Source organism: Pinus tabuliformis, chromosome 9 (genome assembly GCF_031772625.1).
Source record: "Pinus tabuliformis cultivar Carrire ecotype Pingquan chromosome 9, CPIR1, whole genome shotgun sequence".
In the NCBI taxonomy this organism is placed as follows: Eukaryota; Viridiplantae; Streptophyta; class Pinopsida; order Pinales; family Pinaceae; genus Pinus; species Pinus tabuliformis.
The window spans coordinates 275,614,710-275,632,276 of NC_142307.1; positions in this window are offsets into that span (position 1 = coordinate 275,614,710).

Here is a 17,567-nt window from a genome sequence, read left to right on the forward strand (position 1 = left end):
TTTCATTCCTACATTATGACTTTTAATTCCTGCAAGCATGTATTTCCATTCTACAAGAGTGATTTAATTTCTACAAGTGTGTTCAATGACATCTTTCCTGTTTTACCTGGTTGTTACGTATATCGGCACAAATAGTGTATATGCCTTTGAAATAAAAAAACCTACCTTGGTCAACAATTAATGATTGTGGTTTAGTTACTTTAGGAGTGATAAAACCTCACAAACATGTATTAGGGCTACTCAACGTTAAAAGTATCATTCATTTGAGTAGTTTTATACAATTGAGGATTAGAATAGTAGTCTTGAACTATCCCCAGTTAAACATCAAAGAAGAATACATGAATAAATTATTTACAAGGTGAGTATGGAATATTAAGCCACCAGCTTTTGATGGTGAAAGCAAATGAGAGTGGAGATTGGATCTTTGTTACTAGGCATAATGAAGTATTTTTAGCTACATAAGATAGAATTGTTACACAATATGGAAGGAAAATCCTCCATTACATGGGATGGATGAAAATAAGTTAAACGTATCAATGAAAAGAGGATTTCTTGGAGATACCTTATGAAGTATTTCCAATCGAAATATATTTGAAAACACTACTATGAAAAGAATATGCAAGAGTTTTTTGAACTTAAATTGGGAAATATGGCGTTGGAAATATATGAGGAAATATTTTGCAGCCACTAAGGTAAGTTGGTTATATACACGAGGATAATGTTAAGATACATTATTTATTAAGTGTATTTTCTACATTCTATGCAGGGAATATCTTATTTAATGATCCTAAAACTGTTATAAAAACAATGAAGAAGGAAAAAACTTGTATAAAAAAAACAAATGCAAAGAAAATTCTAAAAATTCAAGGAGAAATAATAAGAAAGAAAAGTAGGATCAAATGAATAAGATATTTAAACCTCATTTCTTTAGAAATAGTCCTGGCATAGTCCTAACACATACCAGTGATGTCAACAAGCTTTGAGTGGATCCCAAATGGAAATTTTTTTAGGAAAATTGGAAATGTAACCAATTAAAGGGTGAGGATGTGGAGAATGTCATATGTATAAGATACTTCCCACAATGGGAAGAAAAAATTAGGATTATGCATGACATTCAAGAAGATCCTAAAATGGTTGATAACCTTGGTAAAATATAGGTATTTTTGGATCATCATCAAATGAATCATTAATAAAAAATCCTTGATCTTGAAGGTAATATTTCCAAGCAATCTATTGCAATTTTAATTAATTTACGAGAAGCTGATAGTTATATTCCTCTTAATTTGGTTGAAAGATTTCATATAAATAAAATTGAACACGTAAGTCATGTTTGGTTTAATTAGTTATATGGATAAAGAATAAATCAATGAAATAGTAAAATGTTATCCATTAGACATGATTTGAGTCCCTACTTCTACATATTTGTTCACATATTACCAATTGTTCCATATGATGTTGTTATTTGAATGGATTGGTTGGATGCACTTCATAATGTTTTGTACTACCATAAAAATACTTTTACTTCTCTTGATAAAGAAATGCAACATAAGATAGTGAAAGGCATTCAAAGGCCTATTTCTATAAGGAAGACTACAATTTTACATTGAAGATATCCTTTAGGAAATGGTGTCAACTATATCTATCTCATGTGAAATAAAAAATAAAGTGGAAAATACCAAATCTTGAGGAATTGATATGACTAGAGGGGTTAGCATATTTTTTTGAATGGATACATAGTTTTCTACCCAAAAAAGACATATATTTCGTGTCAAGAGCATATAAAAAATTGGATATACAAATTGAATTGGAAGAAGTATTAAAGAAGGGATATATACACCCAAGTGACTATCCTTGTGTGGCAGTAGATCTCTTTGTTAAAAAGAAAGATAGAACATTGAGGCTGTACATTGATCTTAAACATTAGATTGAAAGTCATTATGAAGAATACATATCCTCTACCTAGAATTGATGACTTATTTTATTAACGAAGAGAAGAAAAAATATTTTAAAAGATAGACTTGAGTTTGTGCTACCATCAAGGATAAAGGATGAATATGTTAGAAAAGAAACTTTCAAAACTAGGAATGGGAACTATGAGTTTGTAGTGGTGTTATTTTGTCTAACAAATACATCGACTACTTTTATGTGTCTAATAAATGGGACTCTTAGATAGTATTTTGAAACTTTTGTCATTATATTTATTGATGATATTCCTATTTACTCGAGGTCAAAGAAAAAGCATTCACGGCACTTGAATTTAGCACAAGTCCAAAGAGCACACTTCTCTGTGCTAAATTAAGAAATTGTTACCTTTATAGGAGGTTAGCACATATTATTTCTAAGGAAGGAACAATAATGGAGCCAAAGAAAGTTGAAGCAATAATGGATTGGCCTACACCATATTTTAGATCTGAGGCCATTTATGGGGCTTCCTAGATATTACCAAAATTTTATTGAATACTTTTCCAAGATTGCTCATCTAATCACATATTTATAGAAGAAAGGAATTAAAATTGAATGGACACTAGAGTTTGACGAAAGCATCCAACAATTAAAGAAATTTATCACTAGTGCACCCATTCTCAAGATTGTTGATCCAAATGAATATTTTGTGGCATGTATAGATTATTGCAAGGAAACAATTGATGGAATTATTACTGACAATGGGCATGTGGTTTGTTATGAATCCAAAAGGTCTATCCACAATGAGAAGAATTATTCCATGTAATATTTAGAGCTTGCTTCCATAGAGCACGTATTAAAGATGTGAAAATGTGATTTGATGTAGAGAAAATTTGAGTTAGGAATAAAGCATAATGGTCTAAATACTTATTTGAACAAAAATATTTAAATGATAGGAAAAAATGTTTATAATTTCTTTGTGAACATTTTTGGTATCAAATGTAGTGTTGTTTTAATCAACCTTAATTGACTCAGACTGCAACATTAATTGTCAACCAAGGGTAGGTCTTGCTATTTCAATGGAGTTCGCACTATCTGTGCTGATACACTCCAGCCAAGCATAAGAAAGTGTAGAAAATATATAAAAGATGTCACTGATCTAAATTGTTGAACCAAGCATGCATGCAGTTATAAAAACACTTCACAGAATTAAATCACAACTCACAGTTATTGAAGTAAACATGCACCACACCAGAACTCACATCTATTCTAGCTGGCTACTGTTCCTCTTTTGATTAACTCTATGTAGCAACATAAAATAAGTAGAAACAAAAGCGAATGCAATCCACGATTTGTACAAAAACAACAAGAAAACATAAATCAATGAATTAAGTTGGAATGTACACTACCTAAATCGCTGCACTCCCTGCCAAAGAGGAGGGCCCTACCTCCTCATCAGGGCGCAGGAAGAACACAAAAAGTGATTAACGAATCAATTGGATAGAAATAACGGCATCATCGTGCCAATTGATATTAAAATAAGTTTAGAAATTACAGAAACAGAGTAACGGTACTCCTCTATATGTCACCTTTGATACATAAAAATCCTAGTCTCTTATAACTATTACATCCTGAAAATTAGAAAAAAGATCAACCATGAGAATCTTTGATTCTCATGTTGATCCAAAAATAAAGAAGTTGCAACCTGTTATCACCTAGCTTTGCCTCAGTGTTATAGACATTTTTGTGCCTTGCATCATTGAGCATGAAATGTCAATAATCTAAGGGGTCCAAAGTCCCTAAACATGTTGTTCCTACCCCTAGAGGAACAAGGCCAACAAACCACAACAATTCACAGAAGTTCTCCACCTGAAAACACTAAAAAACAAGCCAATTCTGGATCATGTCAACTGCTCCACTGAGCATCTGCGCTGAATGTCAACTGCTCCACTGTCTACCTGCGTTGAATGTCAACTGCAACAAAGGCTACCTGCGTTGAGCGTAACTGGACAAGTGGCAGGCTCATTTCTCAATGTGTCAATGCCCAGGAAGCTTCCAAAGTGACACTTGCATCAGGGAATTTGACTGGTGATGAGTAAGAGGTTCCAAATCTCCAAGTGGAAGCAAGAACCTCCAAGTGGACTCAAGAACTGAGAGAGGGAGAGGACACTAGTCAGATCTCAAGCTGACTCATCGTCTCTCCAAAACATCTATATATGGATCTCTCCTCCATGAGATCTAAAGGCTGGAATTTTGTGATTGCAAAGAATTGTTGTTGGTTTGGGACTCGAAACATTGGGTGCTTAATGCTTTGAAGGGAGTTGAAGAAGGAATTCCATTCTGCTGGGAAGGAGATGCTGGATTGGAGCCCTATGGGTTGTATCTCTTCGTGAACCTTGTTATCAATCAATAAAGCTATCTTGGTTCTTTCCTATATGCTGGTGTATTTTGTATGATTTGCATTAGTATATTTGATTTACTTCTAATCCTGAATCATTTATGAATATGTATATTTGCCTTTGTGTTGTGTTCTTCTCTTGTCGCAAGTAGCTGTTCTCTTGTCACAGGTAGCTGTTCTCTTGTGATCTCGTGGGAATCAAGTAGTTGTTCTCTTGAGCAAGCGAGGAGGCAAGTAGCTATGGACACCCAAAGAGAAGAGGATCTAGATCGAGGGACAACCGGAAGACAATGGTAAGTCTACCAATCTCCCCTCTTTCACATTTCATAAAGGAAGAAACCGAAGTAGCTGTATCTGTTTGTTGCTAAGGTACTGTCACACCTTAGGTGGATAGGATCGTCCTGCATAGGCATTTTTCCCCACAACAAATTTGCGACTCCACTGGGGACATTTATTTTAGTCATTTTGTTTGTGTTTACATCATTGTTTGCCTCATAGACTCAACAGCAACAATCGAACTACTTCGCAAAGTAGACTGTTGTTGCTTTGATCCTTCACTGGGTTTTTGTCTATGATCTGAACAATGGACTCACAAATGACTTGAAGATCCTTTGTGATAGTCTTTAGTACCCTCTCAAAGCATCCCTCTGTTTATACCTTGCTTGTGTTTCTGATTTGGCTTAAAACAGTTGATTTTTGAGCATTTTATGACCTGGAACCCAAGAGAAACGAGAGTTTCTCCTTCAGCGCAGACATTGTGAAGGCAGTCTGCATTTCAACGCAGGTCCCGTGAAGGCTACCTGCGCTGAATGTCAAACTGACAGTGTTAGACTTGCGCTGAATCAGTTTGGCCTTGTGCAGCTGGGGTTCTCTGCTGTCTTTTGCCCTGTTTTGATCTCTGTTTTTGCAGCCTTTAACCAGCATAGGTACCAGTCTGATAACCCCTTTTCTTTGCTTGAATTCCGCCTCATTTTTGTACAAAAAGGCTGTAAGTGTTTTTATGTGTTTGTGGCATCATTTACAGTTTTCCTTTGCATGAGTTAAGTAATCATCCTGTAGCCCTCGATTCAGATCTGATTGATTGATTGATTGTGATCTTAGGAGAGAGTTCATTGGCTGTTTGCAGTTTGATTATACATTTGCTTTTGATTATTGGTTTGAATTTGTCACTTTTAAGTGTCGAAACAAGTATTCATTTCGAAAATCGCAAAGTGATTGTAATCTCTTCTACCCTTGTTGATTTTGGAAAAAGTAAACTTGTTTATTTCAGTCATTTAAAAGCAAATTCAAAATTGTACAAAAAGCTTTCTTTGTAGGCATTTATACTAAGAAAGCGGAAAACAAACACCTGCATTGTGCATTTTCATTTTGATAAGTTTTCATGCTTGATTTAGGAAGAGTGCATTAGAGTGTGCTGATTTCTCTTTGAGAAAAGATAGTCGCTCTCTTTTCCCTTAGTAGCTAGGATTTTAAAAGTTGAAAAGATTATAAAGCTTTCTGATCATCTTAGACTGCATTTAGGAATTGTACCATACATCTCGTGGTGATCCTGAAAAACAAACTTTAAAAAGATCAACTTAAAATAAACATAATGAACCTAACAACGCTTTGCAACATAACGCACAACATAGAGGTCTAGGCTAGAGACGTGCTCCGGCGTCGTTAAGCCTAGTGACTGTCGATCTCATAGAAGGTGGGTGATTCCTCCTGAGGGACGATAGCGCTAGTACGGATTGTGCTCCCACGTACCATCGCGTATATATTGGGAGACCCCTATAGGCATATATCCTTTATCCTTAGGAAGCCGTGTCGGCCGCCCTACTGATCGCAATGCAGTGAACACAACATTCACGAAGATCGACCGCCCGTACCGTAAAAAGTATTCTGCGGTTTTGCGAAACGTTTGGCACACCCTCTGCCTAGATCTCCAGAGCAGTTTCTTTTGGCCTTTTTCAGACTCTATAACAGAAAAAGTCCATCCGAGCATTTGTCACTTCGGGCTCGTTAAAACATCGAAGGAGACTAGAGTCATCTTTAGCTTTTTCTCGACTCTTTAAAAGTGAAAAAGCAAGTTGTTTCTAAAGCGTCGTTAACAATTTATTTTAAACGGAACAATCACCCATTATTCCCACGTTGGTCTTTAGGTTGAAAAGATGGAGCACACCAACCAAGGAGTTCCCCTTGGTGGAAATCCTAGTCCCTTCTCCTCTTGGGGAGATGTTGGTGCGCCCCACATGGCCACATTGTCGCTTCCAGGACTGATAATTGGCCTACCAGTCTGGCTCTTTTCAACCAATGTCGTTCAGAATACCACAATTCCTAAACAGTCGAGTCAACAGTTAGATCAGACAAGAGTTGCCCACCAGCCTTCCACTTCATCTTCCTCTCCTCCTTCCTCTTCGCTTGACGGAACTGGTCGAACAAAGAACCGGGTTCCTAAGGAGAAGAAGGAGAAGAAGAAGAAAGAAAAGAAGCAGAAGGAGCCTAAGGTGACTGGGGGCAAACAAGTGTCATCTAACAAAAATCCACACACAGCACTCGTAAGGCCTAAATCGCCATGCGTCATATGCAAGGGAGACCACTTCCATAGAGATTGTCCCTGTATCCCCCGGATACTAAGAGACTGGTCCCCCCGTTTGCACAATTCGGTAGCATCGACCTCTGATAGCCATGTCGACTGCTCACCGTCAACTAGTGGGAGTGAAGCCCCAGGACAGAGAGGGAAAGCTAAATTTCCCTGCAGACTGTGTGAAGGTGATCATGCCATCCACCGTTGTCCCTTATTAGACGAGGCAAAAAGAGTTCTGGAAGATCGCCCGATTTTACGAGCGCATCTTCCTCCTGGATATCAAAGACTCCTGCCAAGTCCCTCGCTAGTTGAGAATCCGGTTGACCCGCCCAGGTGGTCAGTCGAAGCACCTGTCATTGAAGATGAACCGTCTGAATCCATACCTGACGAAAGTCAGAAGGTTGAAACGGCAGTTGACCCAATTTTGCCTTCAGAGGCTCTATCTTCGAATGACACCATCACAGAGGAGAATAAAGACGACACCGTCCAAGTTCTCTTCATCAGCACTGACTCTGATGATCAAGGGGGAAATGCCACCATTCCTTTATCATAGGAAGGAAGTTCATCAGAGCGCTATCTGGCCGTTTACTTGGTCCCACCACCAAGCAACCTGGTTGTGTCCTTTGACTGGAACCCACTAGGCAAACCCCGCTTGCCAGCTAGCATACCATTCAGAATTATTGTCCAAATATACAGAATGGTAATGGCTGGTACAGTTATTGATGAAGGGGCATCTGTGAGTATCCTTTCCTCTATTGCTTGGAAAGCGCTTGGTTCGCCAGCGCTTCTGCCTGAAATGAGAAATCTATCAGGCTTTGATAAGGGAACGAGTCGCCCTTTAGGGATCCTCCCCAATGTGCCAATAACATTGAAAGGGAAGACCGTTCAAATGAACGTGATGGTCGTTCAAGGACCCTTGGATTATAACCTACTCCTTAGACGAGACTATATATATTGCATGGGAGCCATCGTCTCATCACTCTTTAGAGTAATGTGTTTTTTGCATGAAGGAAGAATGGTCAAGCTCGTGGACCAACTTTCATTCCCCGAATCACGCATCGCAAATAGTCATATACCATCCCTAAATGGTCAATTCATGCAAGAAGTGTCTCAACCCACGGTCCGTCCTCCTGATGAGCGCGAGTAATCCAGGAGGATATGACTGGAACCCAGGGGGCATGCGTCCTGGTCTGCTTCGGCAGAGAACTTTGGGTATAGGGTAGGTTTCCGCGGGAGAATATGACTAGTCCGTACCCTGTCCGTAGAGGAAGAGGGGTTGTTCTGGAATAAGATTCTTTTGTCAAAGTTATGTGAGTGAAATAATCTGCTTTTCACTCACCTTTGTCTATTTTGATAGGCACTGCCAAGGAAGTGTTTTGTTTAATCTACTAACGAGACAATCTTTGGGTAACCTAAAAGAGGTAAGCCTCTCTCGGTAAAACGAAAGTTTTAGTGGAAAAGAAGTAGAGGTAACCTTGAAACTCTGTCTTATGCCTGGGGGCATGCAAAACTTTTGGAGTGTAAGCAAGGGGCGGCTATTTATTTTTAAATTTTTAGGTCCTCCCTTTAAACCTGTAGGTCTAACCCTTTAAGCTCGTAGGATTAGCCATTTCCGAACTTGCATAACGAAAGGATGTGGAGCAAAGCGTGGTGAGATGAAGCTCCATAAAAAATAGCGATCTCCAATGAGACACTCTTACCATATGACTGGTATTATCGAGCAGTTTTAACGCGGAATTTATGCTCGTTAAAAAATGGAAATGCGATATCGAGCAGTTTTAACACGGAATTTATGCTCGTTAAAAAATAGAAAAGCGATACCGAGCAGTGTTTTGGCACATTCAAGCTCGTTAAAAAATGAACCTATCCCGTTAAATAAACATTGAGTATGTAACTTTATCTGCCATAAAAGCTTTGTTCGTGTTTGCACCGTAACCTCCACTTTTTATTTGGCCGATCGTTTACCTCCATATGATTGTTTACCCATTTTGAGGAACAGCTGCGAAGAGTGATTTCACCTAGCCATCCTTGTGACACTGCCGTGATTGGAAAATTCCAACCTGTACCTGGAATCAGCTGCTAACCCTGTTCATCACTCGTTCCTCAAAAGACGAGTCTTCTTTAAGCTCTTTTCAATTGACTCGTAAAACATGAAAAGATTGCCGAGTTTTAGCCTTCCAGCTCGTTAAACGACCGGAAGTGCTATCCCTCCTCTAAATTTTAATCTTTTTTGGACTTGAGGGATTATTCAACAAAAAGATCGAGCGCTTGTTTGGTTCGGCTCGTTAAAACTATCGAAAACTCATCCCTTCTGTATTGTTTTATACTTTTTCGGACTTAAGGGATTAGATGACGAAAACGGAATTTTGGAGTTAACTTTATGTACCTTTTCAGACTCTCTAAAAATGAAAAGGACCGAGTTATCCTTGTCGTTAGACTCGTTAAAATCACTGAATAGCGACAAACTTGTCTTTAGACGAGAATGAGTTTCACTATCGCTAGGCTCGTTAAAACATAGCGATGGGCTTTCTCGAAGGGCAGGTTATAGAACAAGCATATGTTATCCTCCTCAAGCTTGAAAAAAATAAAGAGGTACTGGTCAGCAATGACTGGGGAAAAATTGGGAAAAATCAAGAAAACTTTGATGGTAGCAGGTCGCTCTTGAACATGACACTTTTCCTCCGTAACCAATCAGGTTGGGTTGTTTCATTCACCGGTCACATCACCATGGTATCACCATACCATCCATACTTGGGGTAATGCTACCAATCCATTGCATCAGTGTCGCCATATGTTCAAGAGAAGTCGTTCAGAAAGATTCAACTGGGTCCCATCCACTGCCATACATTATCCTTCATCCATTCATGACTGCCACCCTGAATCATATGTCACAGATTGTTTTCACCTCCATTAAAATCATTAGCTCCATTCCGTGTCACTGATGTGGGATTCATTAAGGCCCTCCTTTGACGGATCACTTCTTGTCGACATCAACTCATTATCCAAGAAGTTGATCTAGGAACAACCCCTTCAGTACTTTGAAGCTTGCATGCCTCAATGGCAAGTTTCTCACTTCCGGCGACAGGTATACATCAATGACCTTCGACCAGAAGATTTTGTGTGGTGTTCGACGCCAAGTCCTTTATTCACACCATGTGAATTGTACTGCAGTACCTTGAGGGTCATTATCATTATCGGTGATTCCTCTCGCGCTTGTTAACGGTTTACATCATTGACCGGTAATCAAGCGATGTCTTTCCATGTTCGACTTCAGCGCAATTCTCACATGGATCGACTTGTACTTAGAGTGAAGATCGAACGAGTTTCAAGACCCCAGATCTAGTTTCATCCATCCGGGCTGCGATATATATTCAGGAAAAATAAAGACATTTGGCATGTACATCATTGCAGCAGATGATCATCCTACTCAAATGATGATAATTTCGCCAAAATTATCAGTCTACCATCAGACGATCGTCTGTTTTATGTACAAAAATGAATTTATAAAGCTGATCATGGAGATGCCCGCCTCAGCTAGATCATGAAAGCAGTATGAATCATAATGTATTATATTGTATTTTATTACAGGTCTCCTCTCAGCAAATGGATGAACTTCGGACCCTCCTGGATAAAGCATTTCACCCGATAGGCGGCCTCATACTTTAGGGGGCAACTGTTATAGACATTTTTGTGCCTTGCATCACTGAGCATGAAATGTCAATAATCTAAGGGGTCCAAAGTCCCTAAACATGTTGTTCCTACCCCTAGAGGAACAAGGCCAACAAACCACAGCAATTCACATAAGTTCTCCACCTGAAAACACTCAAAAACAAGCCAATTCTGGATCATGTCAACTGCTCCACTGAGCATCTGCGCTGAATGTCAACTGCTCCACTGTCTACCTGCGTTGAATGTCAACTGTAACAAAGGCTACCTGCGCTGAGCGTAACGGGACAAATGGCAGGCTCATTTCTCAATGTGTCAATGCCCAGGAAGCTTCCAAAGTGACACTTGCATCAGGGAATTTGACTGGTGATGAGTAAGAGGTTCCAAATCTCCAAGTGGAAGCAAGAACCTCCAAGTGGACTCAAGAACTGAGAGAGGGAGAGGACACTAGTCAGATCTCAAGCTGACTCATCCTCTCTCCAAAACATCTATATATGGATCTCTCCTCCATGAGATCTAAAGGCTGGAATTTTGTGATTGCAAAGAATTGTTGTTGGTTTGGGACTCGAAACATTGGGTGCTTAATGCTTTGAAGGGAGCTGAAGAAGGAATTCCATTCTGCTGGGAAGGAGATGCTGGATTGGAAGCCTATGGGTTGTATCTCTTCCTGAACCTTGTTATCAATCAATAAAGCTATCTTGGTTCTTTCCTATATGCTGGTGTATTTTGTATGATTTGCATTAGTATATTTGATTTACTTCTAATCCTGAATCATTTATGAATATGTATATTTGCCTTTGTGTTGTGTTCTTCTCTTGTCGCAAGTAGCTATTCTCTTGTCACAGGTAGCTGTTCTCTTGTGATCTCGTGGGAATCAAGTAGCTGTTCTCTTGAGCAAGCGAGGAGGCAAGTAGTTGTGGACACCCAAAGAGAAGAGGATCTAGATCGAGGGACAACCGGAAGACAACGGTAAGTCTACCAATCTCCCCTCTTTCACATTTCATAAAGGAAGAAACCGAAGTAGCTGTATTTGTTTGTTGCTAAGGTACTGTCACACCTTAGGTGGATAGGATCGTCCTGCATAGGCATTTTTCCCCACAACACTCAGGTTGAAGAAGGCAAGCTTCCAGGGTAACCACAAACCACTTAACCTCGTAGCTAGCCCTACAAGGTTGGGAGAGGGCTCTCTCCTTTAGGATCTCAGTCAAGGTGATTGGATTAGATAGAGATTTTAGGCTAGGTATAATAGCTCGAAAAGGTTTTGATTGAATTTGTTGGTGTTTGCTAGATCAAATGGAGCCGGGGAGTTTAGGTTTGGGAAATTAGGTCAGAACGCAGGGTGTTCTATGGGGTAAGGTAGGTATAGGCTTTATCACTTCAAATTAACTGAATTGAGGTTTCTAAGACCAGTGAGGTCCATCTGAGGAGGGCATGTGGAAATCATGGATCCTTCTCAAACAACAAAAAACATAGAATACTAAATGATTTCCCAAGGTAGAGCACTGCAAACAATGGATTCTACCTATCTATCTTGATATCATTCAATTAGAAGCAGTGAAATAGATGATGGCATACCTAAAATATGTAAACAAGTGATATAAAAAGAAGGAACTATGCTAAAACAACATACCACAGGGATCCCATAAAAATAACTACAATTCCTATTGATTTCCTTGTCAAACTGCTTACAATGGTGTACAATCAATCTTAGAGCATCCAAGTGAGTCCAATCTCACCAAATAACCAAGAAAAAACATATTATAGAAATATAAATTACTCATATTGACCTTTAGGGGTCGAATCCATGAGAAGAGGGGTTGTTTCGACCATTTCCCAACAAAGAACTGGAATATAGGCAGTCAAACAACTTGCCACTAAAAGAGGGGAAACTGATTTGTTTGCCTCAAAACCACCTCTAACTAATGAATCTACCCTCTAACAATACTTTACCATTACATTTACATGCCATGTCATCAATTGCATTAGTGAAATCATCAATGAGGAGAGAGAAATCAAATTCATAGTCAAAACAGGCGAATTTTGGCTTCTTGAGCAAAATGGCCCTAAGCGCAGTGCCACTTTCCACCTGATTTTGAAGGCCTTACCCTAAACAAAATTTAGTTTGGGATAGCTCTTTGGAAATATTGTCAAGTCTACTTTCCATAACATCTTTACTTTTTCAATTTGGAGTTCATTTTCCCTATCCAAAGTCCAATCTCCCAAGACCGATCAAAATGTGTAGAATGAGGCTTCCAAAATGCAGAGTATTGTTCCAGTCAAGTTTTGGAGGTCTTACTGAACTCCAAATTGAGCTCATGATAGCTCATTGAAAATATATTTATGTCTATTTATCATTTTACTCATCAAGAAAGTCATTTGGTCAACCTGGATAGGAGAAATATTGATTTTTCCAAGGTCACTCTAGAAGTGCATTAACTCTCTTGTAGCAACTGTATTTTTGACATTTCTCTAAAACCATGACACCTGTGTACAAACTGAAGGAGGTTTTTCTTCTTGGGTCTATGATGGAAAAAAACCTCTCTCAAGTTGTTAAATTCATCTTTTCTTTCTCAAAAACACAGTTTGAATAAAAATCATCCCTTATGTGAGGTGAATGGCTTGTTCCTTGGAATGACTTCTTGAAAAATGATGGAGACCTGATGTTTGATGATATGAAATGGCCTCATACCTTTTGATATCTCTCATGCCTCCTCTAATCAGATACCTCTGCTCCCATAGGCAACCCTAGCTCAGTGGTAGAGGAATTTAGGGTTTTAGTGCTTATTTCTCTTTTTCTTTTGTAGGTGAATTGGTGCTCATGATGACTTGATTTTTGCAGTGGCAGGTGCTCGGAAACATCACTAGATGCTTAGGAGCAGCTAGGAACCAATATTACATACGGAAACATAAAATTACATAAGAAATGAAGAAAAAAACAAAATATTGTATTTTCACCTGAAAACAAGTTTTGAGGTGAGAACTACATTAGGCTTTCGAAATAATAACTTATGACTTTGCTGATCATTATTGGCATCCTAATGCCTTTGTTGATCATTATTGGCACATAATCATCAAGTTTTGACCATGGTGGGACCCTAAAACCCGATGAGACCAAACCCTAAGATTTAGAAATGAGTAGAGTAAATATGAACCATTATTAAACTATATGGAAGAGGATTAGCAAGTATAGATCATGAGGGAAAACTGAAGTGATTACAACCATCAGCGGATCCATGACCTAATGGAATGAAAACTCATCAGTATGGAACTCCTAACATGAAAATGCAAAAAGAGCAGATTTTTATCACTGATAGCAATGTGAAAACGTTGACACTAACACAACCTACTGCTAAATAAATATACATTAGTTACAACTTCTTGAGTCTTGTTACCTCAAAAATAAACAATCCTATTATTGACAGTTGTTATGTGGAATAGTATATGTTATAGACATTTTTGTGCCTTACAGCATGAAGCATGAAATGTCAATAATCTAAGGGATCCAAAGTCCCTAAACATGTTGTTCCTACCCCTAGAGGAACAAGGTCAGCAAACCACAGCACTAAAAATCAGTTCTCCACCTGAAAACACTCAAAAACAAGCTAATTCTGGATCATGTCAACTGCTCCACTAAGCATCTGCGCTGAATGTCAACTGCTCCACTCTGTACCTGTGCTGAATGTCAACTCTAATGAAGGCTACCTGCGCTGGGCGAGATTGGCCAAGTGGCACAGTCATTCTGCAAGGTGTCAAATGCCCACGAAGCTTCCAAAATGACACTTGGATCAGGGAATTCGCCTTGTGATGAGTAAGAGGATCTAGATCTCCAAGTGGAAGCAAGAAACTCCAAGTGGACTCAAGAACTGAAGTATAACTAAAGTGGGAGAGAACACTAGTCAGCTTCATGCCAGCCTCAAGCTGACTCATCCTTTCTCCAAAACTCCTATATATAGAGCTCTCTCATGAGGTCTAAGGAGGCTGGAATCTTGGGAATGTAAGGAAGTGTTGTTGGTTTGAGTATAGAACTATTGGGTGATTGCTTTGAAGGAGGTGAAGAGGAGATTTCTTTCTGCTGGGAGGTGTTGTTGGATTGGGCCTCTCATGGTTGTAACACTCTCAGAACTTTACTTCTTCCATTAATAAAGCATTTGAGGTTCTTCTATATGCATGTTTCTCTGTGGCGTATTGATGCTTGTATATTTGATTTATTCTAATCCTTGAATCAATTATGGATGTATGCTTCTTGTAGTTTCCTTTTCTTGTGATTTTACAGGATCTTTGTGTAGCTGGGCCAGTGAAAGAGCAAGGAGCTGGGAGCAAGTAGCAAAGAGGGAATATTGGATCAATCATTAGCGGAAGATAATGGTTAGTGGATCTCTTTCTCCTCTCTCTTACATCTCATAAAGAAGTAATCTCGAATAGCTTTGCATTCGGTTGTTGCTGAGGTACTATCACCCTTAGAGTGGGATAGGGTCATTCCGTATTGGATACTTTTCCAACAACAAATTGGCGACTCCGCTGGGGAATGTATCTTGTTGGTTGTTTGTGTTTTTCTATTCATTTCATAAACAAAGGGAGTACCGAATCGAACTACATTTGGATATTTCAAATGCAAAGTAGAGGGCAGCTACTCTAGCTCAGTTTCTGGGCAAGTTTTATGATTTGAAGAGCTGATCCACAAGGACTCTAATAAGCTCTTAGTGATAGCTTTTCATCCTCCTTGTCATCCCTTAGTGTGTCCTTGACTGATAGCTTCTGATTTGACCAAAAACTGTGAATTTTTGAGCAATCTGTGACCCGGAAACCAAGAGAAACGAAAGTTTCGTTCTTCAGTGCAGCTACTGTGAAGGCTGTCTGCATTTCAGCGCAGTTCCCGAAGGGGCTACCTGCACTGAAGGTCAAACAGACAGTGTCCCACCTGCGCTGAAGGTCAAACTGCCTATGTACCACCTGCGCTGGACCATTCTTGCCTTGTGCTACTGGGGTTTCCTGCTGTTTCTTGCCCTGTTTTCACTCTTGTTTTTGTTGTCTGTTACCAGTAAATGTACCTATCTGAAACCAACTTTCCTTGCCACTATTCCGCCTCGGTTGTATAAAGAAACTGTGTTTGTTCTTTGTGTATTTCTTGTATCATTTACAGTTTCCCATAACAAAAGTGAACTAGTCTTGCTGTGGCCTCTTAGATCTAGACCTGTGATTAAGCGTCGTTTTGATCTTAAGAGTTAGTTTGTTTGCTATTCATAGCTGATTGAGCTTTTGCTTTCGTCATATGGTTTGAATTTATATATTTCTAGTGTCGAAACAAGTAAATCTTAAGGTGTCTTTTGATTTTGGACAAGCTTGTTTTCTTTCACTTGAAATTGAATTCAAAGTTATACAACAGCTTTCTTTTTGTGTCGCACAAACATTAAGAAAGAGAAAAGAAATACTTGCATTGTGCATGTGCATTATGACAGCTTGCATGTTGATTTATGAAAAAGTGCATTAGTGTGTGCTCTATGATCTGTGTGAAAAGATGTTATCTTTCTTTTCCCTCAGTAGTTAAGATTTTCAAAGTTGAAAGATTGAAAAGCTTGCTTATCATCTTAGACTGCATTTAGGAGTGTTATCATACATCTCGTGGTGATCCATAAAGGAAAACTGCTAAACAAGATCAACCTTAAAATAAATTGAATTTACATAACAACGCATTGAAACATAACACAAACACATAGAGGTCTAAGCTAGAGACGTGTTCCGGCGTCGTTAAACGTGATATCTTAGCGTTGATTGGTTGGGTGATTCCTCCACGGTGAAGCGATAAGTATCAATACGGACTTGTGCTCCCACGTACCGTCGCGTATATATTGGGAGACCCCTATAGGAACAAAGCCTTTATCCATAGGAAGCCGTGTCGACCGCCCTACTGATCGCAATGCAGTGAACACAACATTCACGAAGATTGACCACTCGTACCGTAAAACGTATTCTGTGGTTTTGCGAAAAGTTTGGCACACCCTCTGCCTAGAACTCCAGAGCAGTTTCTTTTGGCCTTTTTCAAACTCTATAACTGAAAAAGTCCATCCGAGCATTTGTCACTTCGGGCTCATTAAAACATAGAAGGAGACTAGAGTCATCTTTAGCTTTTTCTCGACTCTTAAAAAGTGAAAAAGCAAGTTGTGTCTAAAGCGTCGTTATAAAATTTATTTTAAACGGAACATAATCACCTCCTATTTCTGCGTTGATCTTTAGGTTGAGAACATGGAATGCCCCAACCAAGGAATTCCACATGATGGAAATCCTAGTCCTTTCTCCTCTTGGGGAGAAGTTGGTGCGCCCCACATGGCCACATTGTCTCTTCCAGGACTGACAATTGGCCTACCAATTTGGCTATTCTCAACCAATGTAGTTCAGAACAACATGGTTCCTGAACAGTCGAGTCAACAGTTAGATGAGTCTAGAGCTGCCCACCAGCCTTCTACTGCCTATAAATCTTCCTCCAGTCCTTCATCTTCACAAGGTAGAGCCGGCAAAAGCCAAGCTCCCATGAAGAAGAAGGAGAAGAAGGAGAGAGAGAAGAAGAAGAAGGAGCCTAAGGCGACTGGGGGCAAGCAAAAGACATCTGACAAAAATCCACACACAACACAGACCGGGCCTAAATTGCCATGTGTCATATGTAAAGGAGACCACTTCCATAGAGATTGTCCCTGTATTCCCCGGATACTAAGGGACTGGTCCCCTCATTTGCACAATTCGGGAGCATCAACCTCTGATAGCCATGTTGAATCCTTACCGTCAACCAGCGAAAGTGAAGGTTCAAGACAAAGAGGGGGAGCAAGATCCCCCTGCAAACTGTGTAAAGGCGATCACGCCATCCACCGTTGTCCCTTCTTAGATGAAGCGAAGAGAGTTTTGGAAGATCGTCCGGTTCCACCGGTAATGCTTCCTCCTGGATACAAAAAACTCGTGCCAAGTCCTTCGTTGGTTGAAAATACAGCTGGCCCGCTCAAGTGGTCAGCTGAAGCGTCAGTCATTGAAAATGAACCTACTGAA